This window comes from Trachypithecus francoisi, unplaced genomic scaffold (genome assembly GCF_009764315.1).
Source record: "Trachypithecus francoisi isolate TF-2019V2 unplaced genomic scaffold, Tfra_2.0 Lachesis_group8, whole genome shotgun sequence".
In the NCBI taxonomy this organism is placed as follows: Eukaryota; Metazoa; Chordata; class Mammalia; order Primates; family Cercopithecidae; genus Trachypithecus; species Trachypithecus francoisi.
Window position 1 is genome coordinate 25,045,748 of NW_022681473.1, and position 17,369 is coordinate 25,063,116.

A 17,369-nucleotide genomic window follows, 5' to 3' on the forward strand; every position below is an offset into this window, starting at 1 on the left:
AGTCCTCATAAGACAAGCAAAGTTTTGCAAGTCATATTTGGAGTACAATCCACATTTCTGTCCAAACATATTTTTTGAGGATCTTAGCTTCCCAGCTGACCATCTATTCACAAAGGTCCAAAAGTCTCATATGCCCTCACAGATAGGAAACAGGAAATAAGAAGCCATTTTGAAAGAAACAAAGATCAATAATTGACAAAAGCTTACATAAATTTCAAGCCAAAAGGGTTTCCTCACTGGGGATCAAACCCGGGCTGTGGCAGTGAAATCACAAAATTTTAACTAACATCAAAAGGTAAAGTGCCTTTCATTGTTATTCTCTCAGGACATCCAAAGTAAACAGTTTGAGCTCACAAAGGATTTTAACTTTGTTTCAGGTCAAATTTTACTCTTTAATTTAATCAGAATTTTTAAGGCTAGCCATCATACTATTATATGTCCTTTTTTAAAAATAGTTATCTCTTCCCATTGTTCTTAAGCATGTAAGCCACTGGAGTTCTTTATGGCAGCTCATCAGAGATTGTCCCCTTAGAACAACGTTTCTCTATACTGTAAGGTTCTCTATCCCCTTAGAACTAAAGTTCTCTGTACTGTCGCCTTAAAAACAACAATTCTCTATGCTGTCCCTTTAGAACAAATTTTCTCCCTTAGAGAAGTATGGTTCTCTATAAGTGCACCACCTTAACTTGAAGTCTCCTAAGTATCCATTGTGTGAACATCCTCACAAAACCTTATGGACCAGCTGAGTCCACTTGGATTGGGAAATCCCTCCAAATCTGGGGTTTACATGGAAGACCCCTCTGGGGTCCAGATTGAGGGAACTAGGAAGGCTGGGAAGGTACCTCCTAAATCCAGGGCCAACAGAGGTATTCCCTTCAGGGTCCGGAATTGAGGGAATTGAGACAAGGTCTAGGAAGGAATTAGGAAGAAATGAAAAGAGTTGGAGAAAAATAACACTTCCAAAATTTTCAACTTAAAAGCAGGAGATCTTAGATTGGGGGGAAATTACCCAACTTCCTCCTCAATCATGTCAGCTGAAAAATGATGAGGTTTGTAAATTTGGAAAGAAGAGCTTTATTTCTTGTAAAACAAAGTAGCCTGCAGTGTGGCCATTCTATAGGCTGGGGAGCAAAGCCTCTGGCAGGAAGCAAGAAAGAGTTTGTAATCCAGGATTTGAGAAGAGATTGAGAATTTTCTAAATTCTCTCAGCACATCAAGAACCAATTCTGGATTCAGGTCATAGGACTTACAAAATATAGAGAAGAAGCCTCATCTGCCTATTACTCAGCCATGAGGCTTGCAACCTAAATGGTAACATGAAAGAGCAAGGGATTAGAATCCCATACCAGAGAAAATGATTTGTGCTTCTTAAGTGGAGGGAACATTGAAGGCAAGGAGTTTTTCTCCTTATCCAGCAAAGAACTCTAGCAGATAATATCATTGCATCAAGGAGGCTAGTGGTGAGTCATCTTTTAATGTAAACTTTCAGCATTGTTAAGCATTGTTCAGCATTGTTAAGTCAAAAGAGAAACTGAGTTTACCTTGCCCCCATTCCTATATACTGTGGATGCGTCTGTTTTCTTCTAGAAGTGTGATGTGGTTTGACTGTGTCTCCACCCCCAATCTCATGTAGTGGGAGAGATCTGGTGGGAGGTAATTGAATCATGGGGGCAAGTTTTTTCTGTGCTGTTCTCATGATAGTGAATAATCCTCAGAAGATCTGATGGTTTTGTAAAGGGCAGTTGCCCTGTACACACCCTCTTGTCTTCTACCATATAAGACATGCCTTTGCTCCTCCTTTGCCTTCTGCCATGATTGTGAGGCCTCCCAAGCCATGTGGAACTGAGTCCATTAAACCTCTTCTTCTTTATAAATTACCCACTCTTGGGTTTTTTTTTTTTTTTTTTTTTTTTTTTTTGAGACGGATTCTCGCTCTGCCGCCTAGGCTGGAGTGCAGTGGCCGGATCTCAGCTCACTGCAAGCTCCGCCTCCCGGGTTCACGCCATTCTCCTGCCTCAGCCTCCCGAGTAGCTGGGACTACAGGCGCCCGCTACCTCGCCCGGCTAATTTTTTTGTATTTTTTAGTAGAGACGGGATTTCACCATGTTAGCCAGGATGGTCTCGATCTCCTGACCTCGTGATCTGCCTGTCTCGGCCTCCCAAAGTGCTGGGATTACAGGCTTGAGCCACCGCGCCCGGCCGGGTATTTTTTTTAAAGCAGTATGAAAATGGACTAATGCCGTAAATTGGTAATGGTAGATTGGGGTACTGCTGTTAAAATACCCAAAAATGTTGAAGTAACTTTGGAACTGGGTAACAGGCAGAGGTTGGAATCCTTTGGACAGCCCAGAAGAAGACAGGAAAATGTGGGAAAGTTTGGAACTTGAACTTCCTGGAGTTGTGGAGGGCTCAGAAGACAGGAAGATGTGGGAAAGTTTGGAACTTCCTAGAGACTTGTTGAATGGCTTTGGCCAAAATGCTGATAGTAATATGGACAATGGATTGCAGGCTCTGGTGGTTTCAGAAGATGGAGGTGAAGAACTTGTTTGGAACTGGAGTAAAGGTTACTCTTGCTATGCAAAGTGACTGGAAGCATTTTTTCCCTGCCCTAGAGATCTGTGGAATATTGAACTTCAGAGAGATGATTTAGGGTACGTGGTAGAGGAAATTTCTAAGCAGAAAATTGTTCAAGAAGTGACTTGGGTGCTATTAAAAACATTCAGTGTTGTTCATTCACAAAGATATGGTTTAGAATTGGAAGTTATGTTTAAAGGGGAAGCAGAGCATAAAAGTTTGGGAAATTTGCAGCCTGATGATGTGATAGAAAAGAAAAACCCATTTTGTGAGGAGAAATTCAAGCTGGCTGTAGAAATTTGCATAAGTAATGAGGAGCCAAATGTTAATCACCAAGACAATGGGGAAAACGTCTCCAGGACATATCAGAGACTTTCACAGCAGCTCTTCCCACCACAGGCCCAGAGGTCTGGTGGAGCAGGGAATGGTCTTCTGAGCCTGTTCCAGGGTCTCCCTGATATGTGCAGACTTGGGACTTGATGCCCTGCATCCTAGTTGCTTCAGCTGCAGCCATGTCTAAGAGGGGCCAAGGTATAGCTTGGGCCATTGCTTCAGAGGGTGCAAGCCCCAGCCTTGGCGGCTTACATGTGGTGTTGGGCCTGTGAGTGCACTGAAGTCAAGAATTGAGGTTTGAGAACCTCCACTTAGATTTCAGAGGTTGTATGGAAATGCCTGTATGTCCGGGAAGAAGTTTACTGTAGAGACAAGGCCCTCTTGGAGAACCTCTGCTAGGGCAATGTGACAAGGAAATGTTGGGTTGGTGCCCCCACACAGAGTCCCCACTGGGGTACTTCCTCATGAAGCTGTGAGAAGAGGGCCACCATCCTCCAGACCCCAGAATAGTATATCTATTAGGAAATTTTACCATCTGCCTGGAAAAGCCACAGATACTCAACGCTAGCCTGTGAAACCAGCTAGGAGGGCTGTACCCTGAAAAGCCACAAAGGCAGAGCTGCCCAAGGCCTTAGGAATCCACCTCTTGCATCAGCATGACCAGGATGTGAAACATGGAGTCAAAGGAGATTATTTTGGAACTTTAAAGTTTAATGACTGTCCTTTTGCATTTTGGACTTGCATGGGTCCTGAAGCTCCTTCGTTTTGGCCAATTTCTCTCATTTGAAATAGGTGTATTTATCCAACTCCTGTACTCCCATTGAATTTAGTAAGTAACTAACTTGCTTTTGATGGTACAGGTTCATAGGTGGAAGGGATTGGCCTTGTCTCAGATTAGACTTTGGACTGTAGACTTTTGAGTTAATGCTGAAATGAGATAAGACTTTAGGGGTACTGTTGGGAAGGTATGATTGGTTTTGAATTGTGAGGACCTGAGATCTGGGAGGGGTCAGGGGTGGAATGATATGGTTTGGCTGTGTCACCACCAAAATCTCATTTTGAATTGTAGCTCCTATAATCCCCATATGTCATGGGAGGGACCCAGTGGGAGGCAATTAAATCATGGGGGTGGGTTTTTCCTGTGCTTGTGAGAGTGAATAAGCCTCACAAGATCTGATGGTTTTATAAAAGAGAGTTCCCCTGCACACACACACTCTTGACTGCCACCATGTAAGATGTGCCTTTGCTCCTCCTATGCCTTTCACCATGAGTGTGAGGCCTCCTCAGCCATGTGGAACTGTGAGTCCATTAAACCTCTTTTTCTTTATAATTTTCCAGTGTTGGGTATTTCTTCACAGCTGTGTGAAAATGGACTAATGCCACCAGGCGTGGTGGTTCACACCTGTAATCCCAACACTTTGGGAGGCTGAGGTGGGTGGATCACGAGATCAGGAGTTCAAAACCAACCTGGCCAAGATGGTGAAACCCTGTCTATACTAAAAATACAAAAATTAGCCTGGTGTGGTGGTGGGTGCCTGTAATACCAGCTAATTGGGAGGCTGAGGCAGAGAACTGCTTGAACCCGGGAGGCAGAGGTTGCAGTGAGCCGAGATCACACCACTGCACTCCAGCCTGGGTGACAGAGTGAGACTTCATCTCCAAAAAAAAAAAAAAAAAAAAGAAAAGAAAATGGACTAATACTGAGTGACAGTAGCATGGGAGTTAGCTGAATGTCTCTAGATTCAGACTTGGACAAAGAGTAGGATCACAAGAGATCGCAGGAGGGCCAAAAGGCTTGAAGAATAGTCAGCCTGGACTGGAAAGATGCACACCACTGCCAGACCTAGAGCCAAGGGAGAGCAGTAGAAAGAGCTTATATGGAGTCCTGTCAGCAGAGATGCCTACCCTGACCAAACTGATAGAAACAGAATTACAAGTTACATCAGTAATGAACAGCAACAAGTACCCAGGGATCACCCGTCACACTCCAGGAGTCATTAGCCTACGCAATGGCAGACCGCACCTGAAGCAGTTGTGAGTCCCTCCTCATCTGATTGCATGTGCATGATAAGCCCCCTTATACCAGCAGATACTATCCTGAAGTGAAGAAGGGACAAAGGAAGAGATCTGAAAATGTGTCTATTTATCCCAAAGAAACAAATCTCAAAGTGTTTGCTCAAAATATGAAATTTAACTGAAAGAACTAGGTCCAGCTCCCACACAAATTAGCTTTGATATTTTTCCTTCTTCCTATCCAATACTGGCATGAGAGGCAGGAGTTACCTAGGAGGACAGTATATCATTTTTTGGGATTAAATAGCTATTTTTCTGCAAACTTCAATGTATCATGCATAATTTTCTAATTTCAGAACACTAGACATCTCATTTAAAGCTACATATCATATATTTACTTTAAAGTATATGCATATTTAAACTTGTCCAGACTCAGCCTTGTATTAAATTTACTCTTGGTTCTGTCAGCTTATAAACTTGACATTGATCTGATTTGATTATATTTAGATAGATGATATCAGCTCTAATATTGAGGAAGTAGACAATGCAAAGTAATTAGTCACAAAGCTCTTTTGTAAGCCTCCAATATAATGAACTCTGGGCAAATTAGCTTGTAAGCATAATATCTCCCATTTTAATTTGATTTCTGAGCTCCAGAATTAGGAAGGCCATCAGTAAGATCCGTTGTTATTCTGCCCAATATAATTAGAGGGTCAGCAATTTGATCTTGCCTTGATGACAAAACAGTTATCTATGGCATCCCCTTTCCCATTTAGGAAAAATAAAAGCCTGTGCTTACTCAGGTTTCTTTTCTAATTAAGTAGAGTGAGTCCTGGTTTCACAGGGATAGAACGAGCAAAGCATAAATGTGAGTACTGAAGTTCAGTGTGAGTATAAAGAATATCCGAGGCAGGAGGAATCACAACCATAGCAATCGAGATTTTCCTGCTCTCAAGTTATTACCCTTTGTTCTCTGTATACGCTGTCGGGCTTTTATCTCCAGCCGGTGTGGCTGCTGCTCTTTCCTCCCATATGGCCTGTGTTTGCACTCTGAACTCCCCAGCTCTCTTGGTATCTGTCTGGCTATTTCACAATTTTCCAATCCCTCAGTTGCCCTCAGTTGCCAAGTTGGGAGTTTCTCAATGGAACTTTTCTAGAAAAATCTTAAACAAAAACAAAAAATTAATGTAAAAGGTTATAGCAATTTATAAACAGATTTTTGGAGCACAGAATTCTTAACCTAAAGCAGATTGAAGTTCAACCAAGCTCTGTTTCCATGGTACAATTTGCCAAGTACATGAATCACTATTTTCTCTTTTGTTCTTAACCTTATGTGCCTCAGTTACAGGACAATCCCTTCTTCAAAATAAAGTCATCTTATACCTTTTTTAGAATAGATGAATTTGTCAGTTCTAACCAGTTCAAAACCAATTTATTAGAATCAAAATTCGGAGTGTCGGAAAAACAGAAGTGCAGATGTTTGTTGTGGCTTGTTGTGGCAAATTTAGCTGTGTGACTTTGAGCAAATTGCTTAATCTTGCTAATGTGTTTTAATCTATATAATGGGAATCACCATAACAACTTCATAAAATAGTTCTGAGGAATAGTAAAATAATAAAATAGGGTAAGCATTAGTATGGTGCCTAACAACTAATACTATTTCAACAAATGATAACTGTTTTGATTATTTGTAGTGTTATTCTTAATCTTCTGCACAATAAATTCTCTTCAGGATTTTGATTTTTTCTAAAGATCGTCTGATGCGTATTTACAGCTATAACTCAGGCCGGGCATGGTGGCTCATGTCTGTAATCTCAGCACTTTGGGAGGCTGAGGTGGGTGGATCACGAGGTCAAAAGATCAATACCATCCTGGCCATCATAGTGAAATCCCATCTCTACTAAAAATACAAAAATTAGCTGGGCATGTTGGCACATGCCTGTAGTCCCAGCTAACTCAGGAAACTGTGGTGTGAGAATCACTTGAATCTGGGAGGCAGAGGTTGCAGTGAGCCAAGATTGTGCCACCGCACTCTAGCCTGGCAACAGAGTGAGACTCCATCTCCAAATGAACAAAACAAAAAACCAGTTTCACTATTGTTTTAGATAAATATGTATGTCTAGTAAGCCCTCTAATGGCCGTGTGTCCTTCTGGGTCACTAGGTTACTAGAAAGACTCACTGGTCTTACCAACTGATCAATACGTCTCTTATTTACACATTGCATTGGCCCTCCGGTAAAATTTCTTCTTTGAACACTCAGAATGGAGTACAAAATGATTAGTCATCTTTTTATTTACTAAGTTTTCTGACCCTGAGATGATTTTTAAAGTAGTTGAAAATTATTTGACGCTCCTTTCATTGAGAGATAAGCTTTATGTCTTTTCCTTTTTAATCTGTACAGACTTGTTTTTGCTTCTATCCATAGAGTATAGCAAAAAACTCTTTGTGACTTCTGAGACTACCAGATATAAAGCCATGCAGCTTTTATTCTGTCTCATGGTGCCCTGAGCTTCCATAATGGAATTTCAACTACTGTGAGGCAGCCATGCTGTGGGGAAACCCAAACCATATACAAAGACCATTATAGATTTAGAAGACTGTCTTAGGTAAGCTCAGCCTAGGAATCATCCCAGCCTAGGTGTCAGATCTGTGAATGAGTCAGCCTCCAAATGAGTTAAGGGTCCAGCCATTCAGTCATATCCAGCTATTTGAGTCTTCTCAGCTGAGTCTCCAGTCAATGGAGAATAAAGTCAAGCCATAATCCTGTGCCTTGTCCAAATTCCTGAACTACAGAATCTGTGAATGTAATACAATGGTTGCTATTTTATGCCACTAAGTAATGAGTAGTTTGTTATGCAGTAATTTATATCTAGAATATTCTTAGAATTTAAGCAGATTTCCTGGGGTGAGAGACATAGTTGAGTAGCTTTTAGGTGAGGATTTTTAAAAGAAATCTATTCAGATGGAGCAAAGGAGGGCTAGTAGTGAACAGTGAGGCCAAATGAACTGCTTCACAGGAACTTGGTGTATTAGTCTGTTCTCACATTGCTATAAAGAACTACCTGAGATTGGGTAATTTATGAAGAAAAGAGGTTTAATTGACTCACAGTTCTGCAGGTTGTGCAGTAAGCATGACTGGGGAGGCCTCAGGATATTTACAATCACGTTGAAAATTGAAGGGGAAGCAAGCAAATATTCACATGGCCAGAAGGTGAGAGAGCAAATGGGGGTGTGCTACACACTTTTAAACAACCAGATCTCATGAGAACTCAGTCACTATCATGAGAATAGCAAGGGAGAAATCTTCCTCCCATGATCCAATCACCTCCCACCAGGTCCCTCCCCCAACATTGGGGATTATAATTCAACATGAGATTTGAATGGGGACACAGAGCCAAACCGTATTATTCCGCCAATGACCCCTCCCAAATCTCATGTCCTTCTCACATTTCAAAATCAATCATGCCTTTCCAACAGTTCCTCAAAGTCTACAGTCCCCCCAAAGTCTTAACTTATTCCAACATCAACTGAAAAATCTAAGTCCAAAGTCTCCTCTGAGGCAAGGCAAGTCCTTTCTTCCTATGAGACTGCAAAATAAAAAAAAAATTTAGTTACTTCCAAGATACAATGAGGGTTCAGGCATTGGAATATGATCCTATTCCATAAGGGAGCAATTGGCCAAAAAGAAGGGGCTAAGCCCCATTTACATCTGAAACCCAACAGGGCAGTTATTAAATCTTAAAGCTCCAAAATAATGTTTTTTAACTCCATGTCTTACGTGATACCATGCTGTTTTGGTAACTCTAGCCTTGTAGTATAGTTTGAAGCCAGGGAGCATGAAGCCTCCAGCTTTGTTCTTTTTGCTTAGGATTATCTTGGCTGTGTGTGCTCTTTTTTGGTTCCATATGAAATTTAAAGTAGTTTTTTTTTTTTTTTTTTTAGGTCTATGAAGAAAGTGAATGGTAGTTTGATGGGAATAGCATTGAATCTATAAATTACTTTGGGCAATATGGCCATTTTCACAAAATTGATTCTTCCTGTCCATAAGCGAGGAGTGTTTTTCCATTTGTTTGTGTCCTTCCGTATTTCTTTGAGCAGTGGTTTGTGGTTCTCTTTGAAGAGATCCTTCACGTCCCTTGTAAGCTGTATTTCTAGGTATTTTATTCTCCTTGTAGCAGTTGTGAATGGGAGTTCATTCATGATTTGGCTCTCTCCTTGTCTATTGTTGGTGGGTAGAAATGCTTGGGATTGGTGCACATTGATTTTGTATCCTGAGACTTTGCTGAAATTGCTTATCAGCTCAAGGAGTTTTGGGGCTGAGACACTGGGGTTTTCTAAGGATAGAATAATGTCATCTGCAAACAGAAGCAATTTGACTTCCACTCTTCCTATTTGAATACCTTTCATTTGTCTCTCTTGCCTGATTGCCCTGGTCAGAACTAATACTATGTTGAATAGGAGTAGTGAGAGAGGGCATCCTTGTCCTGTGCCGCTTTTCAAAGGAAATGCTTCCAGCTTTTGCCCATTCAGTATAATATTGGCTGTGGGTTTGTCAAAAATCGCTCTTATTATTTTGAGATACACTCCATCAATACCTCATTTATTGAGAGTTTTTAGCATGAAGGGGCGTTGAATTTTATTGAAGGCCTTTTCTGCACCTATTGAGATCATGTGGTTTTGTCATTGGTTCTGTTTATGTGATGCCTTACATTTATTGATTTGCATATGTTGAACCCACCTTGCATCCCAGGAATGAAGCCGACTTGTTCGTGGGAGATAAGCTTTTTGATGTGCTGCTGGATTCAGTTTGCCAGTATTTTATTGAAGATTTTTGCATTGATGTCATCAGGGATATTGGCCTGAAGTTTTCCTTTTTTGTTGTTGTGTCTCTGCCAGGTTTTGGTATCAGGATGATGCTGGCCTCATAAAACAAGTCAGGGAGGAGTCCCTCTTTTTCTATTGTTTGGAATAGTTTCAGAAGAAATGGTACCACCTCCTCTTTGTACCTCTGGTAGAATTCAGCTGGGAATCCATCTGGTCCTGGGTTTTTTTGTTGTTGTTTTTTGGTAGGCTACTAATTACTGCCTCAATTTCAGAACCTGTTATTGATCTATTCAGGGATTCAGCTTCTTCCTGGTTTAGTCTTGGGAGGGTGTGTGGGTCTAGGAATTCAGCCGTTTTTTTCTAGATTTTCTAGTTTATTTGCATGGAGGTGTTTACAGTATTCTCTGATGGTATTTTTATTTCTGTGGGATCAATGGTGATATCCCCTTTATCATTTTTTTAATTGAGTCTATTTGATTCTTCTCTCTGTTTTTCTTTATTTGTCTAGCTAGTGGTCTATTTTGTTAATTTTTTCAAAGAACTAGCTCCTGAATGTATTGATTTTTGAAGGGTTCTCCAGACCTCTATCTCCTTCAGTTCTGCTCTGATCTCAGTTATTTCTTGTCTTCTGCTAGCTTTTGAATTTGTTTGCTCTTGCTTCTCTAGTCCTTTTAATTGTGATATCAGGGTGTTGATTTTAGATCTTTCCAGCTTTCTGATGGGCATTTAGTGCTATAAATTTCCCTCTTAACACTGCTTTAGCTGTTTCCTATAGATTCTGGTACATTGTCTATGTGTTCTCATTGGTTTCAAAGAACTTCTTGATTTCTGCCTTAATTTCATTATTTATGCAGGAGTCCTTCAGGAGCAGGTTGTTTAATTTCCATGTAGTTGTGTGGTTCCAAGTGAGTTTCTTAATCTTGAGTTCTAATTTGATTGCACTGTGGTCTGAGAGACAGTTTGTTATGATTTCTGTCCTTTTGCATTTGATGAATGTTTTATTTCCAATTATGTGGTCAATTTTTAAAAAGTGCCATGTGGCACTAAGAAGAATGTATGTTCTATTGACTTGGGGTGGAGAGTTATGTAGATGTCTATTAGGTCCACTTGATCCAGAGCTGAGTTTAAGTCCTGAATATACTTCTTCATTTTCTGTCTCACTGATCTGTCAAATATTGACAATGGGGTGTTAAAATCTCCCACTATTATTGTGTGGGAGTCTAAGTATATTTGTAGGTCTCTGAGAACTTGTTTCGTGAATCTGGGTGCTCCTATATTGGGCAGATAAATATTTCAGATAGTTAGCTTTTCTTATTGTATTGATCCCTTTACCATTATGTAATGCCCTTTTTTGTCTTTTTTGATCTTCATTGGTTTAATGTCTGTTTTATCAGAGATTAGGATTTCAACCCCTGCTTTTTTTTTTTTTTTCTTTCTGTTTGCTTGGTAAATATTCCTCTTTCCATTTGTTCCTTTATTTTGAGCCTATGTGTGTCTTTGCACATGAGATGAGTCTCCTGAATACAGCACACCGATGGGTCTTGACTCTTTATCCAATTTGCCAGGCTGTGTTTTTAACTGGGGCATTTATTCCCTTTACATTTAAAGTTACTTGCTATGTGTGAATTTGATCCTGTCATCATGATGCTAGCTTGTTATTTTGCATATTAGTTGATGCAGTTTCTTCATAGCATCATTGGTCTTTATATTTTGGTGTATTTTTGCAGTGGCTGGTACCAATTTTTCCTTTCCATATGTAGTGCTTCCTTCAGGAGCTCTTGCAAGGGAAGCCTGGTGGTGACAAAAATCCCTCAGCATTTGCTTGTCTGGAAAGGATTTTATTTCTCCTTCACTTATGAAGCCTAGTTTGGCTGGATATGACATTCTGGGTTGAAAATTCTTTTCTGTAAGAATGTTGAGTATTGTCCCCCAGTCTCTCCTGGCCTGAAGGGTTTCTACCGAGATGTCTGCTGTTAGTGCGATGGGCTTCCCTGTGTAGGTGACTTGGCCTTTCTCTCTGGTTGCCCTTAACATTTTTTCCTTCATTTAAACCTTGGAAAATCCGATGTTTATGTGTGCTGGGGTTGATTTTCTCATTGAGTATCTTAGTGACATTCTCTGTATTTTCTATATTTGAATGTTGTCCTGTCTTTCTGGGTTGGGAACGTTCTCCTGGATAATATCCTGAAGTGTGTTTTCCAACTTGCTTCCAGTCTCCCTGTTACTGTCAGGTACACCAATCAATCATAGGTTTGTTTTTTTTACATATACATATTTACATATACATAGTATATACATATTTCTTGGAGGCTTTGTTCAATCCTTTTCATTGTTTTCCCTAATCTTGTCTGCATACCTTATTTCAGCAAGGTAGTCTTTAATTTCTGATATCCTTTCTTTTGTTTGATTGATTCAGCTATTGATACTTGTGTATGCTTCATGAAGTTCTTGTGCTGTTTTTCAGCCCCATCGGGTCATTTATGTTCCTCTCTAAACTGATTATTCTACTTAGCAGCTCCTGTAACCTTTTACCAAGTTCTCAGGTTCCTTGCATTGGATTAGAACATGCTCCTTTAGCTCAGAGGAGTTTGTTATTACCCACCTCCTGAGGCCTACTTCTGTCAGTTCATCAATCTCATGCTCCATTCAGTTTTGTGCCCATGCTGGATAGGAGTTGCAATTATTTGGAGGAGAAGAGGCATTCTTGCTTTTGGAATTTTCAGTGTTTTCCCACTGTTTTTTCCTCATCTTTGTGAATTTATCTACCTTTGAACTTTGAGGCTGATGAACTTTGGATGGGGTATTTGTGGGGGGTCTTTTTTGTTGATGTTGTTGTTGTTGCTTTCTGTTTGTTTGTTTTTCTTCTAACACACAGGCCCCTCTTCTGCAGGTCTGCTGCAGTTTGCTGGAGATCCGTTCCAGACCCTGTTCACCTGGGTATCACCAGTGGAGGCTATAGAATAGAAAAGAGTGCTGCCTGCCCCTTCCTCTGGGAGCTTCATCCCAGAGGGGCACCAGCCTGATTCAAACTGGAGCTCTCTTGTATGAAGTGTCTGTCGACATCTGTTGGGAGGTCTCTCCCAGTCAAGAGGCACAGGGGTCTGGGGACACCCTTGAGGAGGCAGTCTGTCCCTTAGCAGACCTGGTACACAGTGCTGGAAGAATCCCCCTTGTCAGGGTCTGCCACCATGTTCAGAACCAGCAGGCAGGAAAGATTAAGTCTGCTGAAGCTGCGACCGTAGCTGCCCCTCCCACCAGGTGCTCTGTCCCAGGTTGATGAGAGTTTTATCTGTAAGGCCCTGACTAGGACTGCTGCATTTCCTGTATAAATGCCCTGCCAAGTAAGGAGGAATCTAGAGAAGCAATCTGGCCACAGCCACTTTGCTGTGCTGTGGTGATTTCCACCCAGTCCAAACCTCCCAGTCTCCTTAGCGTTATCAGGGGAAAACTGCCTACTAAAGCCTCAGTAATGGGGGATGCTCCTACTCTCACCAATCTCGATTGTCCCAGATCACCTCCAGACTGCTGTACTGAGAGTGAGAATTTCAAGCCAGTGGTTCTTAGCTTGCTGGGCTCCATGGGAGTGAGACCCTCTGAGTGAAACTGCTGGCTCCCTGGCCCTTTTCCAGGCGAGCGGAGAGTTCTCCTGTCTTGCTGGAGTTCCAGGCACCACTGGAGTCTGAGAAAACTCCTGCAGCTAGCTCCGTGCCTGCCCAAACAGCTGCCCAGTTTTGTGCTTGAAACCCAGAGCCCTGGTGGTGTAGACTCATGAGGGGATCTCCTTATCTGCACATTGCAAAAATATGTGGGAAAAGTGTAGTACCTAGGACAGGTAGCACAGTCCCTCACTGCTTGCCTTGGCTGGGGGAGGGATGTCCCCTGGCTCCTTGCACTTCCCAGGTGAAGCGACGCCCCACCCTGCTTCTGCTTGTTCTCCGTGGGTTGCACCAACTGCCTAATGAGTCCCATTGTGATGAACCAGGCACCTCAGTTGGAAATGCAGAAATCACCCACCCTCTGCATTAGTCTCACTGGGAGCTGCAGAATGGAGCTGTTTCTGTTCTCTTCTTTACTCCTGAAGAACAGCTTTGCCCAGTGTAGTATCTTGGGTGCAGCTTTTTTTTGTTTTGTTTTGTTTTTTCATTCAGCCCTTTGAATATATCATTTTATTCTCTGCTGGCTTTCAAGGTTTCTGCTAATAAATACACTAATAACCATATAAAGACTACCTTGTATGTGATGAGTCTCTTTTCTATTACTGCTTTCAAGATTTCCTCTTTGTCTTTGACTTTGGACAATTTGATTATGTGTCTCTGAGTATTCTTCTATTGGTTGATCTTCCTTGGGATTCTCTGAGCTTCTTGAATTCCTTCTAATATTTGGAAAGTTTTCAGCCAGTGTTTATTTAAATAAGCTTTCTGTTCCTTCTTCTCTCTCCTTTTACTAGAATACTCATAATGCCTGTATTTGCATGCATGATGGTGTTTCGTATGTCCTCAACCCTTTCTTTACTCTTTTTCATCCTTTCCCTCTTTTTTGTTCCTCGAATTGTTTAGTTTCAAATGACCTGTCTTTGAGATCACTAATTCTTTATTTTGTATATTTAAGGTTGTTCTTGAAGGTTTGTATTGAATTTTTTCATTTCTGCCATTTTCCTCTTCAGCTCCAGAATTTCTATTTGATTTTTTAAAATTATTTTTATTTATTTATTAAATTTTCATTTGGTTCATGCGTTGTTTTCCTAATTTTTGTTAATTGTTCTCTTGCATCTCATTGAGCTTCAAGATGGTTATCTTGAATTTCTTTTTGAGAAATTCATAGATCTCTATCACTTAGGAGTTGATTGCTGGAGTATTAGTTTCCTGTGGTAGTATCATGATGGCCTGATACTTTGTTATCTGTAAAACTCGCATTGGTATTATTTGTGTATATGAAAGACATTTACATATGTCTTTCTGCAAACATGTGTCTGCAAACATTTCTTCCCATCTTTATGGACTAGTTTTGGTTGATAAAGACCTTCTTCTGTTAGGTACCCAAGTTATGATTGTGTTCGTAGTTGCAGTGGAGTGGGGTTGAAGCTGGGTCACATGGTTGCTACTGGGTCCTCAGTGGGATCTGATGGTGGCAGGCCTATTACCAAGGTCTCAAGTGAACATTGTTCCTGTCTAATCCCTAAGTAGATTGAATTACCTTCAGTAAGTTGGTCACTAGGGCATTCAGTGGGATAAGTGTCAACTTCAGGGTCCACAAATGACATTTCTATTACCAGGTGCATGAACAGGTACCGCTTCCTCTACATCCCTGAAAGAACTCCCATTGCGTTCTTGTGTGGGTTTCTGGGTGGGTATTACTAGCCCCAGATTGCAGATGAGAGGGGCTAGAACTGAGTCAAAAGCTGGCTTCAGCCACAGCTTATATTTGGATCTGCAGACTTCCTCTGGGTGCATGGACTAGCGTATTTCTCTCTGGGCGCCTGGGCCAGGAAAACTTGTCTCAGACCACAGATGAGAGGAGCTGGAGCTAAGTTATCCGACTGTTTCATGGTCTACTGTGGGACTAAGGTTGTTGGGAGTGTGTGCAGGGATACAGATTGGCATATCTCCCTTCAGGTCCCTGATGTGCAGAACTACTCTCAGAGGGCAGCTGAGAAAGGCCATGGTTGAATAACAGCAATGTTTCACCATCTGCTGGGATCAAGGTCAGCAAATCTGTTTCAGCAGCACAGACAAGTGTATCTCTCAGAAGGTCCTGTGTGTACAGAACTACTAAGTGAGGCTGGAGCCAAGTTACTGAACCATTTCGGGGTTCTCCGCAGTCAGGACTGAGATAGGCAGGCGTGACATTTGAGGCACAAGTGGGCCTGACTTATTTTGGGTCTCTTAGTAGATAGTTCTGTTAGTAGGGCCAATGCCAAATGTGACTATAGCCAAATCCACAGGGGAACAGGGCCATTTTTGGGTCTAGAGCCAGGACTGTGATTGGCATGCATGCCACCTGGGTAATGGTATGCTCTATTAAAATGGCCCTTCTAGGTCTTGGGCTTCATCAGAGTTTCACAACCTTATACCTGAATCCCAAATCTCCTATAAAGATATTTTTTTGTCATGGATGGCTGAAAATCGTTGTTGCTGTGGAGAGATACATGGAGAGATCTCCTATTCTGCCATCTAGCTGACGTCACTGTTCCCAGAAAGATTTTTATTGAACTTCCTTGTTTAATTCATAGTCTTCTATAGATACTTTTGAAACCAGAATTCTGCATAAGGGCTTATAAACTTGCAAACTCTTCACTTGTATGTGTCCGTGCTATCTGTTTAGCCTAAATTTGAAAACCTAGGGTTGGGAGTCAGTATGAGTGCTAGAATTATTATTAACATCTAAACAAAGGTCTGAGAACATTTCATAAACTGTTTGAAGAAGGTTTTTTCTCACATCCAAAATGAAGGAAAGACAAAAGCTAAAACTCATTGGATTATCAGGCCTTGAAGCTTTCTTGTCTCATAAAAGTAAGGAACTTGGTTCCTGATTCTGGCAGTTTTCAGAAGAAAGTTCATAGGTAACATTTTGAGGTATTGTTACAGACAATATTTGTATTTGATGGTTGCATCAAAACATAATTTCTGAGTACATATCTGACGTGCTACAGAACATCACCCCCATGGTGTTTTGGGTTCTTTTTGTTGCATAAGTGTATAAAAGAAGGCATAGAATTCATCTTACTATATGCCTGTATTACTTTCTTAGGTCTGGCATTAGAAAATTCTACAAACTAGGTGACATAAAACATCAGAAATTTATTGTTTCACAGTTGTGGAGGCTGGAAGTAAAGAAGTCAAGGTGTTGACAGGGACGTGCTGTCACTAAAACAGGTAAGGGGAAATAGTTTTTTGCTTATTCCTAGCTGCTGATGGTTTTCCAGCAATCCTTGGCATTTCTTGGCTTGGCTTACAGGTACCAGTCTCGGCCTCCATTGTCATATGACACTCTCCTCTTGTGCGTCTGTGTCTCTGTGTCTCTTCTTCTCTTATTATAGAGACAATAGTTATATTGCATTGGAGACCTTCCTTACTCCCATATTGCCTCATCTCAACATAGCTTCAATAAACTGTTACAAAATAAGAGCACATTCTCCAGTACTAGATGTTAGGACTTCAAGAGAACTTTTCAGAGACACAATTGAACCAATAATAGTCCCCTAAACATAATTTTAAATTTCATCTTTAGCATTCGATTTTAAGTCACATTTCCTTCACATTTCCCAAATTGAAATGGTTAGAAGAAATTATAGATATGTACATTTATGTGCTGCCTAGTATTTCCAGCGGATACAATGCTTTTAACACCTAGGTATCTCAGAAGCTCTTTTCTAGCATTCTTCCTAATTTATATAAATTTTTGTCTTTCTCTGTCCTTCATAAAAGGACAAACAATGCAAGAATACATTCCCAAATTATTGAATTTATCTGCAAATTGCTTCCAGGTGCTCCTATCACTTTCTCTCCATCTTCAAACTAAAGGAAAACAAAATTCAATGCCACTGAAGAGCAAAATCATAAGGATTCAAATGTTTTGTGTTTTTTCTCATTATCTGTCTGATGTATTGCTTGTTTATAATTCTCCA